We start from the raw sequence: 27,835 nt of genomic DNA, 5'->3' as shown, positions 1-27,835 counted from the left end.
GGGACGATACTGCCAAGAGTCTGGAGGATGGGCTAGCTGACCAGCTAGAGCGCTCTTCTGATCCACCCGATTTATATGAATCGCATTAATTCCTCTTACCTTAGACTCAGCCTTTAATCCATAACACTGTTTCAGAGCTGGGTAAAAGGTTCAGTGAGCAACAGCAGGGGGAAAAGGGGGTGCGGGTGGGGGGTGTCAAACCAAAGACAAGTTCAAGCCCAATATCACTTTGAACAACTGGCCAGGAATAATCAGCACAAGACTCACCTCGGCTGCGTCTGTACCTTTCAGAAATCCAGCTAGCAGTTTTGGAGTCTCAAGCAAGGCAGGCAGCCACAAAAACCCCGGTCTGTCAGGCTGCTTCCAGCTCACTGGGTATTTAACATTCTGCACAGAGCGATGGCTTAAGCCTCCTGCGATCTGGTTTCAACACTGGGTTTTGCTTTTAATTTACATAGGCAGAAGCATTAATTTTCAGGTCTGTGCTGTCTGAAGCTCCGGAACACAAATGGCGTTTTTCAAAAGACCCCCCGAAAGCAACATGTACCAAGCAAATTGCAATTTACATTTTGCCACAAGCATCTTTTGCTGAAACCTCAACTGTCAGTAACTGTAGGATACATGAGTGAGTGATAAGTGGGCGTTATCAAGCGCGTTTATGAGTAAGTCTCATTAACCCTTTGCTTGTCTCCTGAAGGAGGCTGTTTAAGGACTCAGAGTGGTAGCCATGTTAGTCTGTAACAGCAAAAATAAAGAGGAGTCCTTGTGGCACCTTAGAGACTAACACATTTCTTTGGGCATAAGCTGACCTCACACTTGGTAAAGCAACCCCCATCCTTTCTTGTATTTAGACCTGCTCCTGTATTTTCACTCCATGCATCTGATGAAGTGGGTTCTAACCCACGAAAGCTTATGCCCAAATAAATTTGTTAATCTCTAAGGTGCCACAAGGACTCCTCATTATTTTTGTTTAAGGACTGCATTACTTAAAACAAAAAGCTGCGTTCATCCCAGTTCTGCTACTTGCAGCTTGACCTTGAAGAAGCCAATTAACTGCTCTATATCTCAATTGACCCATCTGTAAAAGGGGTATAAATGATATTTTTCCAAGAGGGATGGTGCAGGTAGAGCTAATAGATTTTTATGACAATTTAGCCATCAAGTTTACCCTTATTTTTGTGCTGGTAATTCACCTACAAACAGAGCATGATTTATTAATTTATTCTCCATTCAAAACTGATCAATGGTTTATTCAAAGAAATATCAGCCTATAGATTGTTCACAAACTGTTTGCACGGATAGGCAAGTTGTGTGACTGGTCACTTAAGTCACATGGCATTAAGGTTGCCAACACGGTCTTTCAAAAATACAGGACATGCATGATGGTGGGGTGGCCAGGCCAAATCTGAGTGGTGTTGCGACCCTGTGCACTAGGTTACACCACAACTCAAATTTGGCCCACCTGCCCCTCTGTCAGCCTTCTAAAGCAATACGAGACTCCTTTTATTCTGTATTTTAACCAGACGTGTAGTGCTGCTGGAAACCTGATTTAAATAGAGGACATCCCTTATAATATGGGACGGTTGGCAACCTTACATGGCATCTGTTCCCCAATGGGATGACCTAACCTTTATGTACTAATTTTGTTTCTGCCCCAAATGAATTTTTGGTTAAATAACTTTCTTTTCTGAATTAAACCCGGGCCTGAAATTTGACCTTCAAACATGCTTGTGTAAGAACAAGAGCTTCCTCAAATGTCCGTGAAAAAGGTGGATGCAACAAAGCTAACTCTGAGAAAAGTTTCTGAAAAGAGTTAGCAAATACTCCTCTGCACTCTTTGCCCAGATCTAGCTACAAGGCTCAGTTTGAGTGAAACACTTTAAGACCCTTGGTTTCAAGGCCTTATTACTGAACATTTTTATTACTATACTAAAACCAGAGCCTACACAAACTCAGATCTGCCTCTTGTTATGAGCAAGAGAGAAACTGACAGCCCAGCCCAGTTCCCTGAAGGAACATAGCAGGAGGATGTAGTAACACAGACGCAGAGCTGTTTCGGCAGAAGCTCAGTAACCTTTGTGTGTTTGTAGACACACACACACATTGTGAAACCTGGGGGCACACACAGGACAGAGACTGAAAACACAAAGCGCATCAGTGGGGCAAGCTGCTTCTGACCGATGGAGACTAACCATATTCCCAGCCAGACTCGGGCTGGTGAGGAAAAGACCACCTGTAGTGAATGCTTCTGTAAACAGATGGGACTGGATTGTACCCTTGGATGTCAACAGATTCTGGCGGACAGACAAGGGGAAATAAAGGACTCTTGGCCAATAAAAAGATTCCTTAGTTCTTGACCCTGGGTGTTCAAATCTGAAGTTACCAGGAAAGCCCAGGATGGGGGAGCAGCTTGCTAAGGAACCAGGATCCATACGATATAAGGGTTTGCAGATTCAGTCAACTACATTGAAGCAGCATTCAGAGCGCTAGAAATGTGCTCGAGATCCCCTGCACCACTAACGAGGCAGGATTTTGCTGTGGACACTAGGTAAAGATTTGGAGCAGTAATGCTGGAAAAAGCCCATTGCAGTAATCAAACCATGAATCACCATAAGAGGGGCGGGCGGGTTGGGAGACTGCCAAAGGGAAACTGAGAAGATGTGCCTGGCTCCTGCCCCGACCTGGGAATCCTGGTAGGGTCGTCCTGCTCATTAAGAACTCCTAATCTGCATGCCTCTGACAGCTATCTGCCACGCAAGTCACTCATTACACGTGAGCCAACTCATTTAGCAAAGACACAATATTTACTATATGGCTTGTGGAAAATGAGAAGCCTTGAAGAAAGCACATAGCCAGAGATTTTCCTGCATCTCTGACTTAACCGTTTTAAACCCTCCGCACACAAGCAGCTAGCTCACAGCCGAGCAACCCTCATCTCCCGGGAGCTGCCGTTCCGCACTGACATGGTAATACGTTCATAAGACTGGCTGTGGAACTGTCAAAGGAAGTATTACCACCATTTTACAGCTTCAGAGCCAAGGCTCAAGGTTAAGTGTTAAAGAAGTGCCTCGGTCCCGTTTTGAAAAGTGACTCAAGAGACCAGGCCAGAGTAAAAGACACAGCCTGTCCCGGCTCCCACATCACTCGCCCAAGGTCACAATGGCAGCCAGGGGTTGAATTCCCAGCCCAAACCTCACCCCAGGGCCCCATCCACGAGACCACCCCCTCAGACCTAGACTTGGGAATGTGCTTCCTCCGACCCTGTGGTCTGGCAGAGCTTGGATTCATAAGCCTTCCGAACAGCCTGCAAGACCCACCTTGGCGCCCCAGTATTTGGGAAAGAGGTTGTCACACGTGGAGAGGCTGGCACTGGTTAACTGGGGGGCTCAGCACCGATGGCGGGAAGAGGCGAGTGCTTTGTTATAAGATTGGATGGCAAGAGTGCCCAGAGAGGGGGATGGGAGCCTCTGGGCTAGACAGACATCTGCACTGTATGAACCGAAAGGCAAATTTAAGTTCCCCGCAGCACCGACTGGAGAAAGGCACAGCATGGACAGGTCCTCTGCATTCTCAGCGCTGGTCTCTTGGGACCCTGGCTCCCATGGTGTCCTGTTCCTCCTGGACAGAGGCTGCCAGTCAAGCCCAGTTATGGGACTTCCAAGCAGCCAAGCAGGATGAGACAACAAGACTCACTTTCACTTGTAAAATGACACCGACACCGCAGCCCAGGTGTAGAGAGAGGAGAGGCCAGCTCACAAACAAACCCATTACACACCACACCTAGCCTTGCCCAGTCGATATTTTCGGGAATGCCTGCCATTATAGGCTGTTCACCGCTGAGGAATGCATGTCAAATCATTATAACTTGCTCAGTGCTCCGTGTATTCTCTGTCCCCGAGCCGCACTGCAAGCTGCCTCCCGTCTGCCCGAGGGCGCGGGAATGCCAATCATGCCATTCCCACGCTGCCAGATCCCCTTACAGTCAGCGCTCCACTTCCTGCTCTGCCCACGTGCTGCCGGGGTCGGCGATGCCAATCCGAAAGAGAAGAGCGGGTGTGGGAGCAGCGTTATTCACCCAGAGAAAGGAGGAATGGATGGGACCGGGGACAAGCAGCAGTGAGGTTCCCTATCCCCGGAGTCAGGCCCTCCTTGCTCATTGAGGGTCTGTGCCATGACATACAGAGGTCAGCTCACAAGGTGCTGCTGACCCCTAGTTAGCGCCATGCAAAGCGATCAGCCGGGAGTCAAATTCAGCCCTGGTTTAAGCTGGCATCATTTGGCCCTGCATTATTGCTCAACAGCATGAAATGAAATCTGAACCTTAACCAGAGTCATTCCCCCGCCCCGGCTCACCCCCCATGCTGGCAAGCCAACAGCTCCACTCTCACCGGTCCCCAGCACTCTAGGGCTGCCCCAATCCTGCTCCAGGTGCAAGGCCCAGTTGTCACTCCAGCAGCTGAATCCCAACACCAGCCATCCGGGGAGGCTCTAAATCAACGTTTCAGGGGTGGCCTGAATTCACTTCGGCAGCATGCTGGCTCATCCACCGAGGGCCCTTGTGGCAGCGCTCCTGGGCCTGGCATGATGAATGCCAGGCTAATTTTCTGGAGCATGCTGCTTTGGCCCCACTTCCGGAACAAGCACCGGAGGTGATTCCTCACATGGAACCCTCATTCTTCCAACAGCCATGAACGGCACAGAGTCTGGATGGTGTTTTCCCATTTCTCCAAGTGGGGCAGTGCCTGCTGACCCCAGTGCGGGGCTGGACCTGGTCACCATCCTGCCTCCCCCCCCACACACACACGCTCAGGAAGTCTCTGGAGCCAGGGAGGCAGCAATCTCTCTAATCTAACCCCAGGGCAAGAGAGACACTGCGACTCTCGTTCCGGGTCCTGGCCTTTCGCACAGCTCAGGAGGACCCATTGACAGACGACAGCCCAGAGGACATGTACAGCATGGAGCAGATCCAGGCATGCTTCCTCACACCCGCTGCTACCCCAGCCACGCCAGCACGAAAGGGCAGTTAGGCTTTGCTGGGCTGGACCATTTGAGCTTCCGTCACCCTGCTGGGATTGTGCACACCTACACACAGGAGAGACACTGAGACAGCCAGGCAATGGGTACAGCACTGCACTGAGACCTGGGTTCAATTCCTGGCTCTGTCACTGATCTGTTGGGTGGCCTTGGGCAAGCCACATCCTGCCTCATGCCTCAGTTTCCGCACCTGTAGAATGGGGATAAAGATACTGACCTCCTCTGTAAGTCGCTTTGAGATCTACTGATGAAAAGAGCTATATAAGATAGAGGTACTATTATACACAAGCCACCAAATAGCCATCAGCCTGTAACAGCTTCCAGCCACTACTACTCCAAACCAGTCAAACCTCGGTCTCTGGTCTGATCTCTATGGATCCCCCAGATAAACAGGGAAGAGGGAGAGATATACCCACAGCTATCTAAAACTTATTACTAATGAGTTCGCACACTCCCACCTGTACGACCATCGTTCGATACATGCTTCTAGCAAAGCGTCAAAAGAGCCATTTAATCCAAAACTCTTGTGTAGTCTGGCTTGCGTTACTTACTGACAGTCTGGAGAACAGTCCCAGAAAAGCCTGCCGCAGCTCTGTACAGAGTAGGTGAGGTTTTGTTTGATGCCGTAGATGCAAATGCAGGGTCTTTTGATAACAGAACTGCTGTACCGAACTCTCTGAATAGGAAGCTCTCCTCAATTTGGATGGGGATCTGAATTTCTGTCTTTTCTTTTATAAAATGAATAAAGAATTATGCGAGACAGGTTCTCGCCCCATCTGGGGAACCAGCTGAAGGGTCTAATTTACATCTTAAAGCTCCCATTTCTCTAAGTTGCCAAGTTGCCCTTGGTTACCAGAGGTTTTTCAGTAGCTGAAGGATCTGCTACTTTTCTGTCATCTCTAAACAAACTGAACGGAGAGCAGTTCTCTTTCACGCCAACAGCCCTGAAATGCCACCACTATCTTGGTGTGACAAGAAGTCTGGTCTACTTCCACAGAGCTTTGCAACACTAACACACGACATACCACCATGCACAGCCTCTTCTCTTCAAAAATGGGTATGTAAAACAGGACAGAGGCGAGATTGGAAAGAAATCGACACAGATTTCCTTTGATAAATGAATCTGTATTACGCTACAGCTCCTAAAAAGGGGAGAGATCATCCCCTCATGCCCCCTCCACTTTATGTACGGCACAAAATTCTCACACTTCACCTTTGGGCACGTTCTAGTACAGGAGAGAATAGGTGGGGGTTTTGTTTTTTTCTTTTCAGCCATCTCAGTGAAGATGGCTGAAGCTGAACATTACCCAGCGAAACAGAAGGTGGAGAATTGATAAAGCCTATTCAGGTTTTGGTTTATAACCAAAAAAAAAAAAAAAAAGTCATGAAAAAGAAGAAAAGTGCACTTTATAAGCCAGATTTATTTTTAAATGGCTCTTTGGAGGGAATTTCTACATGTGCTAATTCCACAAAAATTAATTACATTGTCAAGACTTTTAAACTCTACCTTTTTTAGTTATCTCCTTTAAAAAGCCACAGATTTTAACTGAATTTTCACTGTGCCATTTGCTTGTTTTCCACTCCTGGTTCAGTTTATATAGCAGAACAAGACTGGTCAGTTTCACCTTGTTTCCAGTCCATTTCGCTTGCTGGTTCACAGACACTAGCATTATGTATTCCTTCTGTCCCCCCACCCTCCCAAGAACATTTTGATCTTCAAACTCTCAAAACTTAGCTGAAGCGTGTCATAAAAACTTTTCTATTCCTATGGAGTTTTATAAAACGCTTTTCCTTTAAACAAACTTTACACTTTATCCTTAAAAAAATCTTACTAGAAATAAAACAATCAGTGGTAGAGGATCAAAGGGACGGGGGAAGGAACAGGATTCTTTCCTTGGTTGTGCCTGAGGGTTCACCTAAACTGCAACAACAACAAAAATCTCCCGAGGCAGCGAGTTTCAGAGCACGGGTCAACTGGCTCGGGCTCGCGCTACAGAGCTAAAAACAACAGTGTAGACATTCTCGCTCTGGATGGAGCCCAGGTTCAAACTTAGTGATGGTGGTGGGTCTCAGAAGCCAGGCTCCAGCCTGAGCGGGAATGTCTACACTGCTATTTTTAGCCCTATAGCACAAGCCCGACTCAGGTGACCTGGAATCTGATTCCCTCTGCCGCAGGATTTATTTGCCGCATAGATGTGCCCTGAGTTGCAAAGGTGGGGGAGGACATTGTTGAAAGTTGGAGTGTGGTCAAGATTTTAAAGAACGCTTAGTGATTTTTGGTATTCAGCTGGTGACACCGTGAATGGGGCCTGTTGTGCCCAAAGTATCCAGCACCCATGTCTCAAACTGGGCAGCCAAAGGACTGAGGCATCCATAATTGCTAATCCCTTTTGAAAATCCTGACCATGCATTCTTACTGATCATGCAAGGCAGCAGATTAAAGGAACGGCAAAAGGTCAGCTACAGTAGAACTTAAAGCAACAGCAGCACATGACAAACTACTGTAACTGGAACAGAAGGTGAGGGGATGTATACACACAAGTTTGTGATAGACCTGGTATGCAGAAAGAAGTCCTGTGTAAAGACCTTACAGAAGACATCACAGTCCTCCTGCCCAGCCAGGACTTCAACGCCACTGAGAAAAACTGAATCTGACAACGGGAGAGAGATTGTATCGGTTACAACCAATAACCACAGCAAGGGGCTTGCCAAAGGAAAGAAAAGTTCAGAAATTCCCAGTGGGAGTAAGGGTGTGGAAGGAAGCAGGAACTAAAGATGAAAGGCCTGGAGGAAAAAAACAACCCAACATCTGCACACAGATCTCTAAGTGATGACTGGGAGGAGACTGGCCCAGGTGCAGTGCTGCCAAGCGGCCGGAAAAAGCAGATCAGTGTCACCAATTCGGGCCTCGCTCTCTTTTAACAAAAGCCACGAGCCACCAGGCAATCAGACAGTCAGGCAGGACAAATGCATCAGTCAGTAGAGGGAAGGAAGAGGCACACAGTGTAGGTACGTCTGCCTCCAAGAAGCTGCTTGAGAAATAAGTAGAGCTGGTTGGAAAATGCTGTTGTTACTTGCCATGAACATTTTTGAAAGAAATGTAAATTTGTGGGGTTTCCTAGAGAGTTTTTGGAAACTGGAGGATTTTTTGGAGGGGTGGCGGGGGGGTGGATGGCAGAGAAAACTGGACATTTTTAAGACAAATGAAACTTTCTATTTAGAATACAAGAGGCCATTTTTCACTGAAACTGTTAGAAAGACATTGACCAGCTCTAGCAATAAGCATGCAAGAGAGCGGCAAACCCAGCTATGTTGCTGGAGGAAGAGGAGAAGGGCTAGGGAGTGTCATTCAGGAACACATACAGAGATCTAGCGTGCACATGAAGAATTCACCACAGAATGTCTCCCTTTGCAAGACGTGGCCACATCTCTGTCACCAGCCTGAGACGCAGGAAGGGGTGGAGGCAGAACGTACAGGATGGTAGTGGATGGACCTCCCAGGATAAATGCAAAGCCTATTCCTGGTTGAGAGTTTCGATCAAGGTGACCAGTCCCAATAGGCAATAAGAAAGGGAGGTGTGTCCTTTGAAGAAGAGTGCTGCTGAAGGCCTGTGATCCTGCAGGGATGGTAGGGGAGTCATGCAACCAAACAGTTTTCCAAATGAGAGAAAGGATGGCCCAGTGGTTAGGGCACCAGCCTTAAGAGACCTGGGCTCAAGTCCCGGCTCGGTCACAGGTGACGTTGGGCAACTCACTGACTCTGTCTGCATGTCAGTTGCCCATCTGTAAAATGGGGCTAACGGCACTTGCAAATCTCACCTGGGGTTGTGAGGATTGAGGGGTTTGGACACCACAGTGATTGGGATGGAGGCATATGAGTACTTAAGACAGACACCTGTTTCACAGAGTTTCCACAGTACCACACTTACCAACTGACCTGTTATTTGTTAAAAACTACAGACCCCAGACTGGACACAGTCACGTGATCCTGTTTTAGCCAGCTACCTTGACCACATTTCCCAACAGCCACAGGCACCATATCCCACCGACGGCCAGTTTTCCTCCAATGGACAGAGCAATACATTTTGCACTATAAACTCAACTCCACTTAGTGTGTAAGGAGATGCAGACACTGTTGTTAGTGCAAGTTGTTAATGGTTTCGATCTAAACCTACGGCCCAGCTTGACTTGCAATGATGCGAAGACTTGTTTCCATGCACGCCCCTTTCATTTAACCCTTCCTTCCTCACACATCGCACGGGGTGTAACAGGAGAATCTTGCAATTAACTCCTATGCTCTGCAGGGCAGACGAAGCATTAAAAAACAACTATCAGATGTAAAGACGGACTTCATGCAGCGTTTAGGTCTGGTGCTAGTGCAGAGGTCTTTGAATCGACGGGAATGAGTAGGCTATTAGGTAAGGTGTGCAAGAAGGAGCAGGGGAGGAGAACAGAAGAGCACTGTTCAAGGCACCTCAAGGTAGTTGCTATGGAATACATCTGAAGCCCAGAGAAGTTGAAAATTCTGTCAACTGCCATTTAGTTCTTTACTTCTTATTGAACTACAGGCGTTCCTGCCCTTAGCGGAAAGCAGAGAGTTTACGTACACAGCCTCAGGGCTTGTCTACACTTGGAAATCTACTGAAGTAGCTACTCCTGTGTGGACATTCTTATCCCAGAATAAGAACACATCCACCTGGAAACACCCAAAAATCTGTATTGGGAGAGATTATTCTGGTAAGTTACCAAAGTTACACAAGCCCTTCGTCTATGGCAGGGGTTCTCAAACTGGGGGTCAGGACCCTTCAGGGGGTCGCGAAGTTATTACATGGGGGGGGTCGCAAGCTGTCAGCCTCCACCCTAAACCCCGCTTTGCCTCCAGCATTTATAATGGTGTCAAATATATTTAAAAGTGTTTTTAATTTATAAAGGGGGTCGCACTCAGAGGCTTGCTATGTGAAAGGGGTCACCAGTACAAAAGTTTGAGAACCGCTGATCTATGGCATCATCTAGCCAGTCTGTCTCTGCACACTCTAGCTATTGCAACAAAGCGATGATGAAAGCTACGCAGTCCGGAAGCCCTGACATTACTGTTGTGTGAATCAAGAATGAACACACAGAACAAGCCACCCTTGACTGTGCTGACGCAGATGACCACTCCAAGTGCTGCTCTCTAGCAACAGTTTGTCTAACCAAGCAAGGACAGCTAATAAAAATGGCCTTGACAGTACATGGAATTCTAACACATGGCTTGCCACGGCCCAGAGACACGGGAAAATGAAAAAATCCAGACTTGTCTATCTGCTCTGAAGAACACACATCATTAACACCCGTTTTATTACCTGTTATGTACCTAACAGGCCCCCAGGGAGAACAATGACCTATTATGCTAGATGCTGTACAAACACTGAGAGTCAGTCCCTGTCCCAAAGAGCATATCATCTACATAGACAAGACAGGTAGAAGGCAGTAGGGGAGAGAGGAAGTAACTTGCTTAATGTCACCCAGCAGGTCAATGGCAGAGCTGGGAACAGATCCCTGATCTCCTGACTCTCTGCCCAGTGCCTACCCACTAGACCATATTTCCTTCCTTAAGAACTGGGTGGCCAACAGATTAAATCCTTTATTTTCTTGGAGTTCGGCAAGGAGCCCGTGAATCTAGATTAGAATGTGTCTACAAACTTGCACTGAGAGTTCCACGGTTGCGAGGCACATGCCGGCTTCATAGCACTTGTCTGATTGTTAAACCGTGCGCACGGCATGTTGAGCGACACTGTTCCCAAGGACGGTCTGTTGGCATTAAGGAACACAGGAGAGTTTTATGCCCCCGACTCCAGAGCGGGACACATTCGCCTTTCCTCCTTGCTACTCACCCCTGGTCCTCCTATGCACCCCAGAACCCCTGGCACCACTTCCCATCACCTGGTCGGACATCCTGTGTGAATCAGCACATTACTTCTAGGCTGCTAGTGGCCCCAGCGCAGAAGTGGAGGTGGAGAAAGTCAGCAGGCATGGAACACGGCACGCAGGGCGCATTAAAGGAGCTCAGCTACAAAGCAAACTAAGGGCAAAGCACCAGAGAGCTGTGCTTCCCAACAGGCCTTGTCCGTGCATTTCGAAAACTCCACACCACTGAATTCAAATATTCGCCATTACACAGAACTGCCAAGGGGAAGGAGTTTCTTGGTAGGAAGGAGCAAGAGAAATGTCAACCCGCAAAAGGTGATTAAAAACCGAGAGAGACCAAGGCCCTGATTCAGCAAGGTACCTAAACACGTACCTAGCTTCAGGGTGAATGCTGGGATCCTGGTTAGGCTCACATTTAAATACTCTGCTGAGCTTTCGTAGATTCTAAGGTCAGACAGGACCACTGCGATTGCCTTGACTGACCTCCTGCATAACCCAGGCCAGAGAATTTCACATACAGATCGCACCAAGCCCATCACGTCCGTCTGAAACTGGGGAACGTGGGCTCCCTCTAAGGGTATGTCTGCACAGCCAGCTTCCACGTCTGGGTGGACAGACACAGTGCTAGGCCTCTCTCTAGGCTTCAGAGCCCAGGCCACAATGTCTACAGGGCCTTATTTAGCACTGTGGCGCGTGCCCCGTGAGCCCAAGTCTGTGGATCCAGGCTTGGAGGCTCATGGCAGCAGGCTGCACACGTATACCCTCACAGGGTCGTCCATGTGTTCATTTTTGCATTTATCCATTGCTTTTCATCAGAGGATCTTACCAACGTTAACCCGCACAATATCCCCAGCAGGGAAGGCGATCATTCATACTCCTCTGAGAGGGATCAACAGAGTTTGCCGAGAGCCAGCAAGAGAGCCTCAAAGTGAACGATTCGCTCCAGACCCCCAGTCCTTCTGCAATATCATCCACTAAACCTCAGCGACGCCTCTGCCCAAAGCCACTCTGAGCAGCCTCAGCTGCTAAGCCCACGGCTGGCCATGCGGAATGCCAGACTTCTGGATGTCCAGCAGTAATCCAATCACAGTCACTGCTTGCCTGTCCACATCCTTTATCGTATCCTGGCTGGATTCCTGGGAACAGCCCAAAAACTAACAAATGCTCAACCTACAAGGCAACTGGGTCGGATTATCCATCTCCTCTAGGGGGAGAGGTAACCCTGCATCTCTTGGCATGAAAGCAGAGCTCTTGTCTGCACACAGCTTCCTCATTAACAAAGGAGGCTGAGAATATTCCCCTCCACAGATGTTGAGAGCATGACTCTTTAAACAAAAAAAACAGAAACCCAGCATCAGGCATGAAATCCATACAAAACAACCAACACAAGAAGCTCTCATGACCCTGACTAATTTAGTTTTATGAAGACTGTACTCCCAGTACCAACCATCTGAGTTTGCACCAAACGCTATCTGGGAGGCTTAATAAAGGAAACCTTTACATAGACACAAAAAAGCATAGCATTTCTGGATCGGTATTTAAAATACACTTGTCAGGAAGACAGATCAATCAACTGTCAGGCGAGAATGCAACAGAAACGCTCTACTTCTCCTAGAAAAGTTGGTAAGACAAGGTCAAACTACTTGACTTCTCAAGACATCATCAGGAAAAAAGGTTACCCCAAGGACAGCCAGCATGTATGGCTAGCAGTCCCCTTTCCCTGCATTGCTGTACATCTGGATACTTGAGAGAATTTGCTAAAGATTTATTTACTTTTCACAACCACCGCATGCATCACATCAGCCTCTCCCACGTGGCACTAAACGACTCCAGCTTGAAAGAATTAGCCCCGTACGGCAGCGCAAGGAGCCACAAAGCTTTCAATATTTCAGCCTTTGAATGCGAAGAGAGACATGACAGTGAGTACAAGCTAACAATCAGCTGCAGATAACTCACTTGCACTGGAGGCTGTGACTCCTCCTCTGTGCGCACAGGGTGGGGAAGGCCAGAACGAATTACCCCCCGGCCTCGCTCAGAGTGAGAGCCGGGGTTGACTTTCTGCGATATCCCCCACCAGCAGCTTGGAGCACTCAAAGGCTGTGCCAACATCCGAGGTTTCCCTGACTTGGATTCCAAGCACGGCTGATAAATCTTACGGAACAGGGGGGTGGGGGGGAACCCACAGAGAAAAAGGCAGCTCTGAGAAAGCTAATGCACACGCTGAGCTAGAAACACCAGCCGCGCTCGCTGGCAGTGGTTAGTTACCCCTTCGGCCTGTAGCCCAAGCTGCTTCCAGACCCACCGTCCGCCTCCAGACAACCACGGCAGCCCCTTGCCCCTGTTTCAATGAACGAGAAAGAAAGCAAACCCAGGGCTCGGGGAAGAAGAGGATGAATCAGCGTGCTCCCTGCTGCTGAGTGCTGCGATGTCTGGGTTCAATTAGTGATCTCAAATGCCAGTTCGGAGCAGGAGGGGTGGTGGGGGAGGGAAGAGAGGCCAACTCCACAGGGAATCGTAATATAATCATTTAAGCTGGCTGCCTTGCAAATCGCAGAGCTCCAGTTCTGCCCTGGCGTGGGGCCAAAGCCTGAGGCACTGCGAAAAGAGGCTTGACTGGAAAGCTCGCTAGTGTGGCTTGGATTTCATCGTAGGTACCAGCCCTGCAGGAAGCTGATCCAGATCAAACAAGCGGATTACACATCAGGCTTTCAGCAGGAGAAGAAGAAGAGGGAGAATCTGAGATGGTTTCCCATTCCCCTCAGCCCACCCCAACTATTCCCCTTTGGAACGTTGCAGGGGGCACCCAAGATCACTCCATTTTCTCTCCCCTTTGTCAGGAAGCGAGCCATTCCCCCAGTCTGCGGTGTCAAACCCAAAGGGAAGGCTGGTTTGGTAGCTGAGGTGCGGGACTGGCCCTCAGAGATCTGGACTCAGGTCCCTGCCCCGCCACAGGCTCCCTGCACCATCTTGGCTGCATCACTGAAGCACACAAAGGTTAAGCTTTTGTGTTTCTAAACTGGGGATCACGATACTTGCCCATCTCACAGGGCTGCAGGGAAGGCTCATCCCTTCATTCAATTCTGTAATGTGCTCTAAGATCATCTGAAGGAAGGTACTATATGAAGCACAAAGGATTATCAGGACCTGGAAAACTTTCCCACTGGCTACAAGGCAGAATGAAAAATACTTTGGGGGCTGGAGCCATGATTCTTCCTGTAAGACTATAGCCTGCCACAATCTACGGACTGATGGGAACCTAATGGCCGAGATGGGTGCTCTCTTGTTCCAGGTGGACCTAGAAGGGGAACAAGCTATGAGGAGCAGACATTCCACGGGGCCTGTTTCCTGGCACTGGGAGAAGCTGGTGGCTCCAGTCGAAGCTGGAGACATCAGCACTTCCTGTTGGCCCTATAACCGGAGCTCATATGACCTATTTCCCATCTTCCTCCAGTCAATTCAATGCTTCAGTGTCTTTCTGGGTTGCTGCCATATCTGGAATGCTGGGATCATTACCAGCCAGGTTAACGCCAGACACTGACACTGGAGGGGACTTCAGAGAGGTGCAACAACAACAAGGAGATTGGAGGGAACGTTTCTATTTTAAGAGCTTCCTCCTGCTTAGCAACCTGAATCTGGTACCCACCGTCTCTAGCATGGGGTGCCAGGTGCTACCAATGGCTGATGCACGAACAAAGAAACCACAATGACAGCAACATGTGGAGGTGGCAGAAGTGGAGGGATGTTTGCTGGACAGTAAAACGCAAACAGGTAGCGAAATAAACTATTTCATTGTAGGCGTGAATAAGTAACTAGTTTGCACAGTCCCTGACATCCAAGGGCAGATTGTTCCGTAGGGGGTTCTGTAGCAAAACCAATCCAGGGCAGAAAAGTTTCAGCGCACGCTGGAGTTTTCAGGCCACCGCTGTTCTTTCTCCTCACCCCGCACCCATTCCCCGCTCCCCGATGATATAAACTGTGGAAGGGATGTTAAACCTTGTGCTTCAGGGTTAAAGCTAATCTGACTATTAGACCTAATGTGGGGGTCAGATTATCCTATACCTTCTTGCACCTTCCTCTGAAGCACCTGATGCTGGCCACTATCAGAGACAGGACACGAGGCTAGTTGAACCTCAGGTCTGAACCAGTCTGGCAGTCCCTAGGTTCTCTCCCTATTATTCTCTTCTTACTGCCAACCTCTCCGCTCCAGAAGACAGCGCCGTACTCTCTGTGTCCCCACATAATCAGCTAGTCTCCCCCACCCCAGAGTTTTCGTACTTCCAAAGGGCATCTATGAAAGAAAACAAACTTAGCCCTCGTCTCCCCCGCCGTACCCCACACCAATAAAACCCAAATAAGGAGGCTAATTACCTGGTGAGAGCAAGAATATGCTTTGTGATTCCTCCCACCTTTCGTTAAGCTTGTCGCCCAATTAATCCGTGCACCATGTTGCCTAGCTAATATTGTCTCTGCTTCTCTATGGCAAGATGGTCTTCTTTGTTACTTGCTTGTACAGCACCTACCACAATGGGTCCTCAATCCTTGATTTGGGCTCCCAGATGCTACCATAATAACTACCACCCACTTCTTGTTTTCTCTCCATTCACAGATTTGAAGGGCAAAAGGGACCACTGTGATCATCCACTCTGACCTTCTGCATAATTCAGGCCAGAGGACTTCACCCAGTGGTTCCTGCATCCAGCCTAGCAGCCTGTGGCTGAATTCGAGCATCTTGTTTAGAAAGCTGGTCAGAGATGGAAAGTCACCACAATCCCTGGTACTAGCTCTTATTCCCATTGTTCCTGCTACTATTGTTAATTATCCTCCCTGTTAGTTGGCATCTTATTTCCATTCTGAATTTTGCTGACTTCAGCTTCCAGCTACTGGCTTCTGTTATAGCTTTGTCAGCTGGAGCCGGCTAGTATCCTAACTTCTCACTATGTCGGTAATTAGACTCCATAGGAAACCCTGTGTGAAGACAGGTCCCTGCCCTGAGGGAATTACAGTTCCATAGCACCCACATGGCCCGAATCAACCAACATGTCTCAACCCTGACCAGTGGGTACAAGCAGCTGTGTTTGGGCTCATTCAAATTCCTTGGCCTTTCTGCCAAGACGACCAACCAATCTAGCCAGTCGCAGTAGTAATTGTGGACATTTGTTCCCTAGGAACTGGACTGAGACCATGATACCATTTTATCTACTGTATGTGTCCATCAGAGGGACAACGTCAGCCGTTGCTGGAATCTGAACCTCGGCCTCAAGATAAAAGGGATGTGTAACTATTCATGCCCTGCCCACCTTTTAATAAGGGTTTCCCACAAAAATGTCCCAATTAGACTGCAGACAGGCGCATGCCCTCCCAGGGTGAGGATGCTACAGAGGCAGGAATCACCCCCCCGTCCCTCCCCCCCCCCCCCCAAAAAAAAAAACAACCAAAACCAAAAATTCCCCTCATACCAGTTCCAGAGGCACAATAAATAAAAACTGCTCTTCAAAAGTATTTTTATGAGCCCCAGGGACATGTCATCTCTGACAGCGCTTAACAGAAGCGGAGAAGAACGGTGAGCTCCAGCAATAGGGGAACCATTCCAGTTTAGTGGCAGAATTTTGACAAGGAGCTCACATGATACTCTACCCCTTCCGGCGCCATATCCCTGTCTACAACCTACCGTAACTTCCCTCAGTCATCAAGTCCCTTGCTCCCATCTGGTATTCTTGTTAATCTTTCCACACCTTGTAGGCAAGGGTCTCCCCAGTGCCCCCAGGACAGATCAGTTTCTCACAGGGCTCCAGCCAATGCCAGGCGTGAGTTTTGCTCTGGAGGCTTTGCATGCCACAGCTGTGAATGGGCCTGTGGGTTTCTGTAATGCCCTTGATAATGGAGGCAACAATGGCTTTTTATAGCTCTCCTGACACCATTGTCTCTTACTCATCCCAGGCACCAAGCAGCTTTTGGAACCACCCAAAGTCTCCTCGGGATGTTGCTTTACACAGAATCCCAGCTCACTAGCAGACTGTTTCCTCTGTAGAGGCGGGAGGGTATTTACAAGAGAAGGGAGAGAGGAACGGCAGAGTGTGTGTTGAGTGGTTTCAGCATCAGATTAGGAATCTGAAGCTCCTGAGGTATAGCCCCATCTTCTGCCTCAGTTTCCCTATCTATAAAATGGGGATAACACTGTGTAAGTCCTCATTAGCTGAGGTCTGTACAACACTATGAATGTGGAAAGCATCCTGTAAGTGCTAATGGTCACTGTACTACTTGGTCAAATAGGCTACTTTTCATGGAGGAAAATTCAAATGGTTCACCAGCCACAATTAACCCACCTTTTCCAGCACTGCCGGTTTACTCTCTGGCTATGCTCATTGGACTCTGGGCTACGTCTACACTTAAACCGCTACAATGGTTCACTCACTACAGCGACAGGAGGGGCTCTCCCCCCTGAGAAGTGGTAGCTAAGTTGACGGAAGAATGGTTCCATCGACCAAGGGCTGTCTAAACCAGGGGCTAGGTCGGCTTAACTATGTCACTCAGGGGAGTGGATTTTTCACACCCCTCAGGGACAAAGCTGGGTCAACCTAACATTTTAGTGCAGGCCTGGCCTGAGGGCAATAATTATGCTCATTGCTCACCAACCTTCAGGAACATACACAGGTATGATCTTTACCCATCACTGAAAGTCAACCCCCCCTGAGAGGGAACATAGCAGCTGTTTAAATTGTTCACAGGAGCTCTTCATTCTTTAATGCAAGATATGAAGAATCCTATATGTAGGTAATCTAAGATACTCCTCTGGGGTACAAACAGTATATTGGTGTATTCAGCAGGGGGAGAAAAGCACCATGCTTAAAGAACTTTATGGTTAGTGCTGGCCAGCAAGTCAAAAAACTTTGACCAACCCCTGTCCCCCAGGAAATCTCTCTCCAGTTTCCCTACCCATGCTAGCTCTGCTGCTTAAGACAACGCAGGGTCTACCACACTAGTAAATAACAGCTAACGTGCACCACACAGTACAAGGCTATCAGCTACAGCTGAGCAGCAATACATCACAGAATAACTCAAAAGACTCTACAAGCATGGCTCTTCCCCTGGTGGAAAAATGCCAGAAGCTCTTTAAATGAACATGGCCAGTCAAGAGCAAAATTACTGCATCTCATCCAGAAGCTGCAATGATGATGTCAAAGAGAAAGCACCTTCTCTTCCCAAGCCAGGCATGGGCCGTATCTTGCATGGAGGGAGGTCCCTGGGGGTCTGGAGGGCAGAAAGACATCGAGCCAGCGAGCACTCTTTTCCACAAGCCCTGCTGCCCACTGAATGATTAAGCACCGAATAGCAGCACTGAGAGTCACAGCCACTCTGCACGGGGCTGCGTCCAGACCAGTTTGCTAATCAACAGCGTCCCCCAGAACCCTTCCAACTCTGTACGTCCACCTTAGAGTTTACAGCTTGCCCACAATGAAAACTCTCCAACCTGCTCACCCTGCCGGGCTTCCCAGCGAGTCCCGCCCTTCCGTCCCAACCGTTTACACTGTAAGTTCTTTGGGTCAGGGATTGCGTCTCTCTGGGTTCTTAGGTGGCCCCTACCACCATGGTACTGGACATCTTCACTTTGCGCCCTGCAGACTTTACGCTTGGGGGCTGCACGTTTACAACAACAATTCCACTGCAGAACAGAAAAGAACATTGTGATTGCTTTAGCATGGTGTCAGCAAATTCCCTTCTGGGGATACAAGAGGAATACAGCTGCAAAGATTCCATATCTCTTGTAACGCTTAATGCTTTATCCCTGCCGCCACCCCTCCCCCGCACCACACACACACCCCTTGACTCAGATTAAACATAAATAATTACACCACCAATATCTACAGACTGGAATTCAGGGTATTATTTCAACCCTTTGATGCCAGCCTCTCTATACACAACTTGATTAGCTTGATACAGGCTTGCCTCTAATCCAAGCAAACTTTTCTGGCCTATCTTGTTCAGCTCTCCTGCTATCAGCTGGTGCCAACGGCTTCTCTCTCAGCTCTCTCTTGTTCCAAGGCATTTCAGATCGCCCCACACAGCCATTTTCACAGCATCTATTATCTCCTGTATGACTCAGTCCTGAAGAGCAACAGTACCCTTTCCACAGCTGCTGCAGCCACACATTCTGTCCACCGGTGGAAGGCTCATCACTGTCAAACATAAAACCAGTCTTCAGCCTCGGACTCTGCTCTGGACACTGCCAGACAGAGCTAGAGCCATAATGCACCAGCGAGCATTATTTACAGTGGTGACAGCCGCAGCAGACGGTGCCAGGGAAGTAACTTTTTTCAATGCATTGCGTACTCTGGATTGGCATAATTTTGAAACCAGCCTTACTACAGGATCTGTTCAGTCTTGATAGGATCCAAAATGCAAATTAGAATTTTATTACCAAATTGAGTTGACTCAGGAGAACACCCTTCTGCCAGCAGTACTTTGCATGTACTTGTAATCTAGTCTCCACAAATGCACAGCATGCAAACGAGGCCTGCACGCAACACTTGGAGCAGACTTCTGCTACATCTGCTACCCCCCCGCAGAGCACCTTCTAGCTTGATGAGTAAGAAACAATCAGGTGGTTAGTAAAGTGCTCCCTCAAGATCAGAGCGCTGTACAAACTCATTACTCAGCCGTCCTTATTTACCGGTCCTTGAGCTCCTGTGTTTACCAACTTTGTTTCTTATACGTCAGGCCAGAAGGTGGTCTGCTAAGGAAGTCAAGGCTCCACTGTGCTAGGTGACGTACGAACACGTGGTAAGAGATCGGTCCTGCCCTAGGAAGACTTACGATCTAAGGGGATGTCTACACTGGAGCTGTCGTTTCCAGCTCAGGTAGATGTATGTGTGCAAGCTCTGAATGACCTAGTGCACTAAAAACAGCAGCATGGTCACAGCGACACAGGTGACATGACGGCTACCTGCCCCAAATACATATCGAAGGTCTCTGACATGCCTGTATTCGGGGTGGCTAACCTGTCCCATAGCTATTGGCTACACTGCTATTTTTAGTGCACTTGCTTAATCAAAGCTAGTACGTGTACATCTGCCTGAGCTTGAAACTGAGCTTCAACACACCCTAGCCAGACATGGAAAGACAGGAGATGGGAGGGGAAATAGACACATGGAGGTGACGTGACTTGCCCAAGGTCACAGCACATCAGTGGCAGGACCGGGAATAGAACCTACATCTCTTGACTTCCAGTCCCGTGCACTCTATCCGCTAGACCATATTAACCTGCTGATCAGCCTAGAATATACACCCATAAAGACTGCAACGTAAAGCACAGCTTCCCCTCCTCAACCAGCCATGTGTGGTGTGGTGAGACCCAATCTGGAACACTAAGTTCTGGGCATCTCTCCACCATAAAGAAAGGATAAGGACAAGGACAGGCAATTGGCAAGGACAACAACAAAAACTACAAAAATCAAGAGGCTGAGGATTTGGTTTAAGAGGAAGAGTTTAAAGAGTTGACTGTTTATAGCTTGGTTAAAGGGGGTCCTGCCAGCTGCCTACATCTGCATGTACGATGCATACTTAGGAGTGGTGAATCAAAAAAGAGAGAAAACTAACATTTAAGGTGAACATCAGGGGCAGACGTCCTGTAACACTGTGGCATAGTTTCCCAGAATTGTATGGGACATGCAAAACTGGACTGGACAACAATACACTGAGTACCTGTGTATATTCTCACGCACAATCTTGCACCACGTACCTGAGTGTTAGTACAGTTAAAACCTTAGTGTTTTACACACGTTTAGCTACGTATAAATGTCTATCAACTTACTTATAGTTTGGACAGGACAATACACTGGGGAACACACTACTGCAGTGGTTCTCAGACTAAGACCTAGCGAGCTGCATATAAAATGCAGAAATATTGGGTTGTACCACCTGCGTAATCATAATCAGTGCAGCAGTAAAGGATTCTGAAACCGACACAACACATTAAAGCCATTTGCAAATTGCCTGATCACAGTCTACAAACTACAGTTCAACGACCAACTGTGCTACAGAGTCTGGTGCTGGCTGCTGAGGAACGGTCTAGAGTGTCTCAACAAATCTTTTCTTTTACTATATATAGAGGGATCCCATTTATTCAGTCTCCTGAGCTCTGAACGGGTGGTTATGAGAGACTCAGCCTTTGGGCAGGTCTACACTACTGCTTAAGTTGATGTAACTTATGTCACTCAGTGGTGTGAAAAAGCCACTTCCCTGAGTGATGCAAGTTACAGCGACCTAAGCACTGTCCACACTGGTGCTATGTCGATCGGAGACACTCTCATGCCGACACAGCTTCAGCCTCTCGCGGAGGTGGAGTAATTATGCTGACGGGAGAGCGCTCTCCAGTCAGCCTAGAGTGTCTTCACCAGACACGCTACAGCGGAACAGCTGAGCCGACGTAGCGCTTCTAGTGTAGACTTGCCCTAAGGCTCTCTTCAGCAGCCTATCCAACCCATCTAGATGTGGCGCTGGAATAATGCAGAAGTCGTCAAAAATCAAGCCTGCCTCACCTGAAGGATGGGTCACATGGATGAGAGTCTGTGAAAGGACAATAATGGGGAGGGAAGGAGAGGGCAGGACAGACAAATCAGAAAAGACTTATCCCTCGCAAAACACAGGAGAAATCCCAGTCAACCTCTTAACTGTACACAGGGATTTCCATGTGGACAGAAGGGAATGCTGGAACTCAGCAACCCAGAACAGGGCCTTGAGCTGGAAAGAAATGAAACGCCTGCCTTATTCCATATCTATCGCTTAAGAAATGGAAACAGTTTGTCTATTGAGAGAGTAAAAGAGAGCATGTGGAGGGGAGGGAGGGAAGAGGTTTGGAGACAAGTATTATTCACAAGGCCAGTCTCCGCTTCCGCCAGCCAATCAGTGTATCCCAGCTATCGGCACAACAAAACGGGAACAGCTTTGGCTCCCTCCCATACCGCTGGCAACATGCAGGTTTTCTGGTTTCTATCTGGGCTGTGAACCAGAAGCAGAAAGTAGGTTACTGTCTCAGCAGCTGCCACCGCTGCTGCAAACGAGTGTTTTAAACACAATCAGTGCATCACCACACTGGGACTCAGCAGTCCCAACGCAGAAACCCAGCGGCTGAGACTGGCTTTCAACATTGCTACGAACATCACTGGGAAATTGTTCAATGCTCCTAAAGAGGATTTTTTTTTTAAAACAGCTTTTTTCTCTCCCATGAGCTGACAGGATAATCTCTAAGAACATAAGAATGGCCATACTAGGTCAGACCAATGGTCCATTTAGCCCAGTATCCTGCCTTCTGACAGCGGCCAATGCCAGATGCTTCAGAGGGAATGAACAGAACAGGGCAATTATCAAATGACCCATCCCCTGTCGTCCAGTCCCAGCTTCTGGCAGTCAGAAGTTTAGGGACACCCAGATCATGGGGTTGCGTCCCTGACCATCTTGGCTAAGAGCCATTGATACACCTATCCTCCATGAAATTATTCAATTCTTTTTTGAACCCAGTTATACTTTTGGCCTTCACAACTTCCCCTGGCAATGAATTCCACAGGTGGACGGTACACTGTCTGAAGAAGTACTTCCTTTAATTTCTTTTAAACCTTGTGCCTCAATTTCATTGGGTGACCCCTGATTCGTGTTACGTGAAGGGATAAATAACACTTCCTGATTCAGTTTCTCCACACCCGTCATGATTTTATAGTCTTCTATCCTCATCTCTTTTCCAGGCTGTACAATCCCAGTCCTTTTTCACTCTCTCCCCATATAGAATCTGCTCCATACCCCGAATCGTTTTTGTTGACCTTCTCTTTTTTCAGTTCTAATATATCTTTTTTGAAATGGGGTGACCAGAACTGCACATAGCGTTCAAGGTGTGGGTGTACCATGGATTTATACAGTGGCATTATGATATTGTCTAGCTTTTATTATCTATCCCTTTCCTAATGGTTCCTAACATTCCATTAGCTTTTTTTTTCCGACTGCTGCTGAAGACTTAGCGGATGGTTTCAGAGAACTATCCATGAGGACTCCAAGATCGCTTTTTGAGTTGTAACAGCTACAGTAGAACCTTAGAGCGAAGAACATCTCAGGTAGGGAGGTTGTTCGTAAATCAGATGTCAAGAATTATAACATTCAAAAACCAGTCGGAGAACACTTCAATTTCTTTGGTCACTCGATTACAGACCTAAAAGTTGCAATTTTTCAACAAAAAAAACATCAAAAACAGACTCCAATGAGAGACTGCTGAATTGGAATTAATTTGCAAACTGGATACAATTAACCTAGGCTTGAATAAAGACTGGGAGTGGATGGGTCATTACACAAAGTAAAACTATTTCCCCAAGTTTATTCCCCTCCTCCTTGCCCCCCACTGTTCGTCAGACGTTCTTGTCAACTGCTGGAAATTGCCCACCTTGATTATCGCTACAAAAGGTTTTTCCACCCCTGCTCTCCTGCTGGTAATAGCTCACCTTAAGTGATCACTCTGGTTACAGTGTGTATGGTAACACCCATTGTTTCATGTTCTCTATGTATATAAATCTCCCCACTGTATTTTCCACTGAATGCATCTGATGAAGTGAGCTGTAGCTCACGAAAGCTTATGCTCAAATAAATTTGTTAGTCTCTCAGGTGCCACAAGGACTCCTTTTCTTTTTGTGGATACAGACTAACACGGCTGCTACTCTGAAATCTGAAACGTTTGTCACTCTGAACACGTTATGCTTGTTCTTTCAAAAGTTTACAACTGAACATTGACTTCATACAGCTTTGAAACTTTATTATGAAGAAGAAAAATGCGGCTTTTAACCATCTTAATTTAAATGAAACAAGCACAGAAACTTTCCCTTTATTTTCTTTAGTAGTTTGCGCTTAACATAATACTGTGCTGTATTTGCTTTTTTCCTTTTGTCTCTGCTGCTGCCTGATTGTGTAATTCTGGTTCCAAATGAAGCGTGTGGTTGACTGGTCTGTTCGTAACTCTGGTGTTTGTAACTCTGAGGTTCTACTGTAATTTAGACCCCATCATTTTGTACATATATTTGGGATTATGTTTTCCAATGTGCATTACTTTGCATCTATCAACACTGAATTCATCTGCCATTTTGTTGCCCAGTCTTCTGGTTTTGTGAGCTCTCTCTGTAGCTCTTCACTATCTGCTTCGGACTTAACTACCTTGCATAGTTTTGTATTGTCTGCACACTTTGCCACCTCATTGCTTTCCCCTTTTTCCAGATCGTTTTATGAATATGTCGCACAGCACTGGTGCCAATACAGACCCTTGGGGGACCCCGCTATGTATCTCTCTCCACTGTGAAAACTGACCTTTTGTTCCTGATCCGTAACAGGACTTTCCCACTTAATCCATGACTGCCTACTTTGCTTAAGAGCCTTTGGTGAGCGACCCTTCTGAAAGTCCAAGTACACTATAGCCACTGGATCCCCCTTGTCCATACGCTTATTGGAAACCCGCAAAGTACATTGGTGAGACATGATCTCGCTTTACAAAAGCAGAGTTGACTCTTCCCTCACATATGGTCTTCATTTGTATGTCTGATAATTCTGTTCTTTACTGTAGTTGCAACCAACTGGTACTGAAGTTAGGCTTATGGCCTGCAACTCTGGGCACTTACAAGCTGGCTTTTTAAGCCCTTGTTCTCCCTGAGTTTACCCCTCTTCAAGGGATCCTAGGGGATTAGGGATCAAAACACAGCAAGCTAGAGCCTCGCTAGAAAGCTCTCAGTTTTGCCTAGCAGGCCACTAGGCTCAGCACTCAGCCCCCCAAGCAGACCACACTACCAACTTCAATCAAGCAGGCACATGGCAAGCAAGCAGGCACACAACAAACTAACAGAGAAAAAGAGCAAACAAGTGCGGTGTCAACAGGGCCCTGTGCAGCAAAGAGTGAGTTGCGATTCCCTAGCACATGAACAGAAACAGAAGTTGACTTCTGAGAGGAGGCAAACAGAGGAGGAATCCAGCTCTCACCCCTCCTGCTACGGCACACAGAGGTCCATAGTCCTGTAGTTACCTTTGGGACGGGACTCACTTGCCATTATAAGCTCAATAGTCACATATATGGCCTCCTACTTGGAAAAAGAAAATAAAGACTCCTTTCTGCCTAGAAATGTGTGTCTTCCTGGGGGAAATATTGAGGCTAATCAGACAAGAGACATAACACAGCAGAGGGACATGAAGCAGTAGATGAGAGAGGGAAAAAAGCAACTCTCCCCTAGCTGCTTCTGTGGAAGATGGAACAGGTTGGACCTCATGTGGGCCTTTGTTTTGCAATAACTGTTGTAAGGTAGTCTGATGCTAGGAGAATGGCAAAGCGTGCAGACGATACAAAACTATGCAAGGTAGTTAAGTCCGAAGCAGACAGTGAAGAGCTACAAAGAGAGCTCACAAGATTAGATAGATATTCACCTTGCATGTTGATAAACACAAGGAATTCCAAACAAGAATATTGCTAACCCCTTCTGGAGATGGTTTAATCACTTCAGACAGGGAAGGAACTGGGAGACCAAGGAAGGGACTGCTGGCTGGAACAACTCAAAAACAATCTGATTACTGCCAAGAAAAGGACCTACTCATTCACTCTGCATTGGCAGCATCGGTGTTGGGGGAGAGCTTCCAACTTCAGACGTTGCAACGCTGCTTTAGAGGCAGGCATTAGGACAAATCTGGCCAAGATGCAGGTTCTGCAATACGGTTATACATCACCTAAAACTATTAGAAATGCTGCCGTTATGCTATATTTAAAGATATAGCTTTTCATAAAAAAGCTGTTTCCATTATAGATATTCCCTTGCAATGTCTGCAACCCTCTGGAGTATCTGCAATGTGGCAATGCCCGATAGTGACATGGACTAGCCCATGGTCATTGCTCGAGCTGAGAGAAATGCAAGAGTAAACCAAATACATAAATAATGAGACATCAGGCTGATGACTTTCACTTTAATAGCCGATCGCATTTCTGGTAACTGATTTAAAAAAAAAACTTGACAGTGTCCCTCAATTATAATATGAAATAGAAACATTCATATGGTTGATGAATACATTTAAGATTCATTGCTGTCATGGCAACCAACTATTACTAAAAACCTGAAACTGAAGCTGAAATGATCCAGTGAAAAACAGAGTTAAAGCAGGAGTTCTGTCCTGCAAGCTACAGGACACTATAATTCAGAAATAATTGAAATTAGAAAACTTCTGAGAGACAAGACCTTCAGAGATAATTAACCTTAACTCTGCCCTCCAATATGCTTGACTAATCTCAATTTATATTCTCAGAACATCCTCATACTCCAATACAGCCCCTCTTCTACATTTCCAATATAAGTAATATAGCGAAACTACAGGTACACAAGGCATGTGTGTGGCCTATTATCCATTACCCTCTATCTCCAATAGTAGCTAGTTCTCGATGCCTCAGAGGAAGGTATAAGAAACCCCATAATTGTCCATTGGGGACCATTAACCCACACTGCTGCATGTGGGCACCTACATAAATATACAGGGTCACCCGCAGCCATTTTCACATGGTATGACCTCCCCTCCCCACCAACCTGACCCCCCTGCTTAATGAGTCCCTATCCCCCCTGGCCCCCCCCGCAGGAGTCTCAACCCAGGGAGTCGGCCTCCCTTCCCCTCAAAGGAGCCCCTACCTCCCCACCGCAGCCCCCAGGTTGGAGTCCTTAGGCACTACTGCAATACAAGTTAAATGCGTACATTAAATTTAGTATACGACGTGTCACACTACAGAATGGCACCGGGACTCAGAGAGCCCTGCTGCCCCCAAGTTATGGGAAGGGACTTCTCTTGCTCTGTGAAAGGAAAAAAAATTCCTGGCCATTGTTCTGAGCACAGGGACTGTGTCTGAGTTGGTAAACTTCTGGATCATCCCCCCGGGTGAAAGCACATGTGCTGCTATTTGTGAGGGCATCAGCTCTTTGCAGCAATCCCAGGCATTTGGGGGGATACATTTTCCTGGAGTTCTTGTCAATGACAGGCAGCAGACTAGTGAGAACCTTGCTCCAGACTGGTGGGAGAGCAGAACTGGGCAACCATTCTGCAATTTTATGGGCTATTTTCCTCCTCCACCCTCTTTCAGCATGAAACAAAAATATTAAAGGACACAAGGCCTAGAACCTGGGAGAAATCGAGTCCCTAATTCCTCACCAGAAGGAGGATTCCCCTCTACCTGCCAACTCTCCATTCGACAATGTGGCCAGCAGGCTTACTTCCACTGACACCACACTGCACAGGCAGATAGATTAAAGCATGGGGCATGTCAAAGTTTTTCTGGAGAGCCCAGCTTTCCAGACAAGAAGAGTCAGTGATTCTCCTGCTTCTGCTCCTCATGGGAGGGCATTGGAAGGAAATGCCTCAAAGTAGTGGCACCACGATCATGATGCTCCAATTCTTCCTTCCACCCTGGCCCATTTGGGACTAGCTTTAAGTGTACCTCTCGCTCTCTCAGACAGCTGTCCAGTCTAGGCCCCACCTTCAGATGCCCATGCCACATACCGCTCTGGGCTGACCTCAAGCTCAGGCCTGTTCAGTATACATATGTATACACCACCGGTTCTCAACCCACAGGCTGCATGCAGCCCAATTAGCACACAGCTGCAGCCCAGCTCAGCTGTGTGCTAAAGGCCACGGGCTCCAGGCTGCCACCCGTCCCCGCGGCACGGCGGGGCTCCGGAGTCGGGGTCCCTGCCCCCTGCCCAGCTCTCCACTCCTGGCCCCATTCTATGGAGGGCTGTCTGGGCAGAGAGCGCTGAGCATAGGGGTTTGTGTGTGTGTGGGGGGGGATAGTTGGGGGTCACTGTAGTACTCAACCTGTGGCCCAGGTAAAACTTTGTGGGCCATATACATGCACAGG

The 27,835-nt window shown here is 47.7% G+C and overlaps 1 protein-coding gene across 7 annotated transcripts in view; it reads right to left on the bottom strand.

Annotated features, from left to right (window-relative positions):
• PTP4A3 (protein tyrosine phosphatase 4A3) overlaps nucleotides 1–27,835 on the bottom strand; it is a 168,421-nt gene that overhangs the window by 70,749 nt on the left and 69,837 nt on the right. Inside the window, exon 1 of one of the 7 annotated variants that reach the window (XM_037891923.2) lies at nucleotides 268–608. The exons of the other annotated variants lie outside the window; for them this stretch is intronic. The gene's annotated coding sequence lies outside the window, so the exon portion shown is untranslated. Of the gene's footprint in view, nucleotides 1–267; nucleotides 609–27,835 lie in introns of those variants that run through there. 7 annotated transcript variants of the gene reach the window in all.

Source organism: Chelonia mydas, chromosome 2 (assembly GCF_015237465.2).
Source record: "Chelonia mydas isolate rCheMyd1 chromosome 2, rCheMyd1.pri.v2, whole genome shotgun sequence".
NCBI classification, from domain to species: domain Eukaryota; kingdom Metazoa; phylum Chordata; order Testudines; family Cheloniidae; genus Chelonia; species Chelonia mydas.
Note: the sequence above shows the minus strand (reverse complement) of the source record. Positions and strands in the feature narration are given on the sequence as shown.